The sequence below is a fragment of the Rattus norvegicus genome, chromosome 9 (assembly GCF_021556685.1).
Source record: "Rattus norvegicus strain SHRSP/BbbUtx chromosome 9, alternate assembly SHRSP_T2T, whole genome shotgun sequence".
In the NCBI taxonomy this organism is placed as follows: domain Eukaryota; kingdom Metazoa; phylum Chordata; class Mammalia; order Rodentia; family Muridae; genus Rattus; species Rattus norvegicus.
Window position 1 is genome coordinate 106,286,039 of NC_141542.1, and position 6,964 is coordinate 106,293,002.

The window sequence follows — 6,964 nt, forward strand, 5'->3', positions numbered from 1 at the left end:
GACTGCTGTTCTGTTGCTAGAACCCAAGTCCACATGCAACTGCAGCAACTGGGAACGCCGCCTTTCATTCAAAGTTTTTTGCAAAGAGTGTAGTGGGGAAGGGGCATGGAAAATGACTCTACCACATGACGTCATTCTGATTTACGCTCTGGGAGCTCTTAGCGAGTGTAGCCCCAAAATATGTGCGGTTAGACAAAGGACGTCAGCATTTCTGTCACAAGTGGACTTGTGAGGGGGATAAAAAGAATACTCCAAAGGCTGGAAAGACGGCTCCGCAGAGGGTCCAGGTCCTGTTCTTAGCTTCCACAGGGCAACTAGCTATCCCCTGAAATTTCAGTTCCAGGGAATGTGGTGCCCTCTACTGGTCTCCTTCGGTACTGCAGACACATGGTACACAGATATTTGTGCAGGCAAACATTCAAGCACATAAAATGAAGTAGCTCATTTTTAAAAAATGATCCCACTTCCTCATTTCAAGCATTTGCTGAGTGCCAGTTTACAGGCCAGGACTCCCACTAAGGCAAGTTGAAGAAAAAATATAACAAACCAACTCTTCGAAGCTTCCATTCCAGTGGGGGTAAAGGTTAGAGACAAACAGTGGAATACTGAGGAGTTTAGTTGACAAGTGTTCCTGTAAAAAGATAAAGGAGAGAGGAGTGGGCGTGCAGGACAGGAGCTGGGTTGACATTTCAGGGTCGGAGCTTCAAAAGCCTCATGTGAATAGAGACTTCCCCCTTCTCCCCCAGGAAGGGTAAGGGACAAGCAAATGCCCACGGGAACAGTGCTCCAGGCAGAGAGAACAGAACATGCACAGAACTGATGCAAGAGTACATTGGTATGTTCGGGACGCAATGCACAGGAAACATTAGCTCCACCCGAGTGAAGAAGTAAGAAAAGACAACATTACAACCTTGCCTGTCATAATGAGGTCCCGGCGTCTCAACGCCATGTGACAGTGAATACTCAGAAGACTGCCGGGGTCTGAGGAAACACAATCACTTGGCTGCCTCCAAAGACCATAGCAGTCCTGGGGGGAAGAGGCCATGGAACAAGGCCAGGCCTCACGAAGAAGCTGCTCTAAGGAGCCTGGAGCGCTGGAGGAGGCTTGTCATGGGGGGCTGGCAATGTGGGCGGCAAGGACATGACCTGATTCCAGAGCCAATGTGATTAATAATCAGTATCATATGAGGCATAAGAAATGGAGATGGATTAACAACACCCCACCCCCACTCCCCCACTCCCCCACTCCCCACTCCCCCACTCCCCCACCCTCCCACTCCCCCACTCCCCCACTTCTCTACCCTCCCACTCCCCCACCCTCCCACTCCCCCACCCTTCCACTCCCCCACTCCCCCACTCCCCCACTCCCCCACTCCCCCACTCCCCCACAGCACTTGGCTTGAAGAGAGAGTTCTCTGTAACTGGAGGAAGAACAGGCTTGGTGGAGCCCTGGGACTGAGGTAGACATAGTGACATCTCTGAAGAGGCACCAGGATAAACAGACGTATGATGCTGAGATTCAAGGAGAAGGCCTGGCCAGATAGAACTCCCCAGGGTGAGGATGTGGATGCCAGTTGAAGCCAGGAGGCAGCTGTGACCCTTGGCAGTGAGTGAGGATAGGGGAAGAGACAAGTTTCAGGGCCTCCAGAGCATAAAGAGAGTAGCCGCATGGTAGACTCCACCCATTACTGTTGGACCCTGAAAATTGACTCCACGTGGTTCTCTACTCCTCAACTTTTACAATGATGCAAAAGCTACATTTCACCAACAGGAACCAGGCCGTAGGCTCTGAGACTGCCTCTCTCCCAGGTAAGTACCACGAAATCTGAGTCTCTTTGGAGATGCGGGTAGTTGTGGTCAGCACAGCACCCAGAGGACCCTGGGTCACCATGTCTACCTAGATGACTCAGTAGGTCAGGAATATCAGTGCACTTTGGCCCATGGTGGAAGGATTTATCAGGACAAGACTCCATTGTAAGCTGGGCGCCTCTGCAGACGGAAGGCACATCAGATTAAAGGTAAGGTCCCCAGCTGGGTCAAACATTGGGGTTTGACTGGGTCAGGTGGGTTAGGACAGATGCTCTCCCTTGGATGTAGTGGGTACAAAGCCACATGACCTTGACCTTAGTAGTTAGAAAATCTGTTCTCTTCCAATGGTATCAGAGTGTGCCAGAGTCAAAGGTGGAAGGGGCCATAGAAGAAAGGGATGGCGCACTGAGACCTTCAGGATGTTTGGCATAAAAGTCAGTGGTGATGACAGAGAACCAACACCTGCCAACTGCTCTAACACATTACCTATTTCAAGTGAGGGGGAAGGACCACAAAGGGGATAGGTAGTGTCCAACACTAAATGAAGCCAGAAAGGTGTGGGAGGGAGGGGAGGCGGGGAGTGGGGGGGATAGTAACAGGCTGATGGGAAGGAAACTGATGGGAGAGCCGGTGTCCTCTGGCCATCGGATGGAACCCAGCCACTGGGCAGAGAGCTCATTTGGCTGAAGGAAAGCATCGCTCTCTGCCCACGGGAAGATGGGAGAGTAGACAGAGAGCCCTGCCCATCCTGCAAAGGTGAACTGTAGGAGAGGGCATCCAGGAGCAAGGCAGGGAGAGATAAGTGAGCCATATGTAGGAACAGCAAACCCCATTAACAGTGGAGATGGAGAGGGTCACTCCCTGATCATGTGACGTTGCTAGGGAGGCCAATGGTCAAGCAACAAGAGCTTGCAGCACAGCTCTTGGAATGCATTTTCTTATTTATGTATTTATGTATTTATTTATGTATGTATTTATTTATTTATTTATTTATTTATTTATTATAAGTACACTGTCACTGTCTTCAGACACACCAGAAGAGGGCATCCGATCTCATTACAGCCACCATGTGGTTGCTGGGATTTGAACTCAGGACCTCTGGAAGAGCAGTCGGTGCTCTTAACCACTAAGCCTCAGCCCCTAGGATGCATTTTCTAATCAAAGGTCTGATGAGGGAAGCGGTGCTGTAACTCTGGAGTAGGAGCCCGCTCTGCTGTGACCCCACATTCAGTCCTGACCCCAAGCTGGCCCATGAGGTGTTGGGGAAGAGAGAAGACTGGAGGAGTTGACTGCACCCAACCAAGGGACTTCAGGACTTGTCTTCTCTGACAAGGAGAGATGGCGCCTCCCCAGATGTGCATGCGCATTGGAGAGGAAGGCTGCTTAAAAGGCATTCGGGGCAGAGCATCTGAGTCCACTTTGCGGCCAGGGGATGGCATAAAGGAAGATCATACGCATGGTGCAGAGGCGCTGTCAGCATCAGCTCTGGGAATGTATACTGAACACCACAGTGCACCCTGACTGGTCTTTACAGACCTCTCAGTGCCTTAAATACCCACCTCTTTCCTTACTGTGATCGCAGAAGGCCCTTCCTGGAGGGAAAGTTGGGTGCTAGTCATGCCCAAAGCCACATCATGGCCTGCAGAAGATCCAGGAAGGACAGGGTGGAATGTCTGCACCTGGAGCGATAGGAGTTGGATGAGCCCCAGCCCAGGGAGCGCTGGGGTCACTTTTTAATGACACATGAAACCTCTAGGTTGGTTCCCTTACCATTCTCGGTATTCTGTTCAATGCTTCTTTCCCTCTATGGTCCTTTCAGAAAGGGTCGTTGATGCTCCTCACATCATTTCGGGGTTTCAAACCTCTACGTGGGTGTCTTCCAGCTCCCCCATTATTGGAGGAAAGTTTCCCCCAAAGATTGCCAGAAAGGATGCTTTGCAAACAGATTTGAGCTTCTTCGTCGCCCTGAGAATGTATTCAGCCAGGGATGTGGAGGCCCCCGCAGCTCGGGCTCTTTGGTTTTCTGAGATGGTGACTACCATTGTTACTGTCTGCACAGGGCATTTTAAAGAGGTGAAGCCCCAGTGCACAGCTTTGCAGATCTTTTCTACTTGTATTCTTTCAGAGACTTATTACACGTCAGTTCAGGGCCACGAAGCTGGGGCTGTTAGACAAAGAGGCACGTGGGTAGTTTAACTTTTCTGTATTCAAACAAGAACACAAAAGTCCCCAGGGAAGTGGCTGGGGCTGAACCAGTGCCAGACACTAATTGTCTCCCTGGCAATAGCAAGCAACCCCATGCAGATGAACGAGCTCAGGGCCTTCAGGGACACAGGCCCTCTAAAAAACATCGATATGGAATCTCCCTCCAGGAAAACACACATGTATGGAAACTTTGAGATGTAGCTTCTGGAGTTCCAAGAACTCCCTGTACTTTTCATAACAATCCCTGACCCAGGGTTCTATTGCTGTGAAGAGACACTGTGACCAGGGCAACTCTCATAAGGAAAACATTTAACTGGGGCTGGCTTACAGTTTCAGAGGTTCAGTCCATTATCATCATGGCAGGAAGCATGGCGGCATCCAGGCCAACACAGTGTTGAAAGAGCCAAGAGTTCTACACCTTGGTTGGAAGGCAGCCAGAAGGAGGCTTTGTCACACTGACCAGACTTGAGCCCATTTTAAGACTTCAAAGTCCCGCCTCCTCAGTAACACACTTCCTCTAACAAGGTCACGCCTCCTCCAATAAGGCCACAGCTTCTAATAGTGCCACTTCCAATAGGCCAAGCATATTCAAACCATCACACACCCTTAAAGGCTTGTGAACAAATTCAAGAGTACAGAAGGAAAGTCAGGCTCTGGGTATGGCTCAGTTGGTAAGTACTTGACCTCAAAAGCTTGAGGACCTATGTTTGGGACCTAAGAATCCAGGGAAAAAGCCAGGCATCATAGCAGTGCTAGCTAGATTTGTGTCAGTTGACACAAGCTATAGTCATTTTTGAGGAGGGAAACTCAATAAAATTCTTCTATATATCCTCAGAGAAGTATAGTTAGCAGCCCTCGTCAAAAAGCCCTCTCTTCCCAACAAATGCAAACCAGCACAGAAAACAGCACTTGCACAGCGTGGAGAACAGGATTGTTGGGAGATCACCCCAAGGGATCCATCTATATCACAGCTCCTACATCTGTGGCTGAGGAATACCAGGAAGGGGAGTGGAAAGATTGGAGCCCGTATACTAGAAACCAACCTGCCGTGAAACAGTTTCCCTAGAAATGGCTGCATTAGCGAGACCAGAATAAATGCGGTACCAATGCGCATGTTGGTGCAGAAATGGGAAGCTTTCCCAGAGTTCCATCCCTAGACAAAGAACTATAGGCACGCGATGACTACAGAGAGGACAGTTAGCTTCTCCCAGAGGTGAGATTCCTTATTGGTCATCTAATGGAGAATGTTCAGGCTTGAAACCATACACATACCACTAACAAAGACAAACTCAGCAGGACGTGTGTGTGTGCAGACACATACAAATGTGTGTACATATATAATATATAATTTAAAAAGAGGCTATCGACTTAAGAGTGGTGGCCTTAGGGGAGGAGCTGAAGAATGGAAGGGAGGAGGGAATTGATGTTATTCTATTTCAATTAAAACATTGTTTTTGAAATTCAAAGTTGGAAGAAGATGGGGAAGTAAGGGTGCATCTTGGAGGAGTAGAAGCTGTAGGGAGTGAATATGATCCCCAAACAATGTATACATGTATAAAATTCCTAATGAGTTCATTAAAAATATTATACTAAAAATACATTAAAAAATAAATCTGAAGAAAAGAGAAATAGAAAATGTCTCCTCCAGGCTGGCCTGTCGGGGAGCCTAGAGGCATTTTCTGTATTGATGATTAGTCTGGGAGGGCTCAGACCACTGAGCTTGGTGCCACACCTGTGTGGTCCTGAGGTACGTACAAAAGCAGACTGAGCAAGCCAAGGAAGAGCAAACTAAGACGCACCATTCCCTCAAGGCATCGACTGGTGCCTCCCGGTCCCTGCCCTGAATTCCCTCAGTAACGGACAGAGTTTGGGATAGGTAAGCCAAATAAGCCATTACTCTTCAAGTTGATTCTGGTCACAGTGTTTATCCCAGCAACAGAAAAGTAACCAAGACAATAGTGGATCCCGTGATCCTGGAACTGATGAAGCAGAGACAAAAGGATTCCCTGAGGGGTAGTAGAAAACTCAGTTTCATTGTACTGATGAGCTACAGGGGTCAGTGAGAGACCCTGCCTCCAAAATAAATTAAGTGTAGAGTGATTAAGACAGCTGATGTTGATCTCCAAGTTATACTGTCACACATGCACGTGCACGCAAGTGCACAAACACACACACACACACACACACACACACACACAGACAGAGACAGAGACAGAGTCAGAGACAGAGAGACAGAGACAGAGACAGAGAGACAGAGAGTGACAGGGAGACATACAGTGAGTGTTGAAGCTCTCCCCTTGCAGCTGACCCAGCATCAACTGCCTGCTCTTGGAGCCCATTCCCACCTCCTGCAAAGAAGGTTTTGACAGCAGCCTGAACCTCAGCATCTCCCACCCCACCTACCTACTCTCTCCCTCCCTCAAGGAAGGCTCCCCTAGCCCCCCATGGCTGGCTCCAATATTCAGCCTGAACATCTGAACTCCATATGACGGCCCTTTGCTGGAGGAGCATCCTCTGTTCTTTGCATTTATAGGTAATAAATAGGAATAAGAGTTATTTATCTATTATATCTCAACAGAGCTATTTTCAAAGCGTTTATCGTATTGGGGAGCTGGGGCTGTTGGAGAATAGGAGGTTGGGATATAGGATAAAGTAGAAAGAAGGAAGTAGTCTTAGATAACCCTGGAACCTTGCTACCAGCCCAGTGCCTTTGCAGGAGATGCTCGCTCGTCCTGACCCACACCTCCCTTGCAGAGACCTGTGGCCTGCTCTTCACTCCCTGCAGCTGTTCTTGGCACAGCCTCTCAGAATCACTCCCTGGAGCTGACTGTGCTGAAATGGCCCTCTCTTCCCTTGGTCACGTTCTCACCATTCCTCATAGCACATTCTAGATAGCATCTTTTTTGTTGACTGACTGTTTCCTCTATACTTTACCCACTAGAAAACTTGG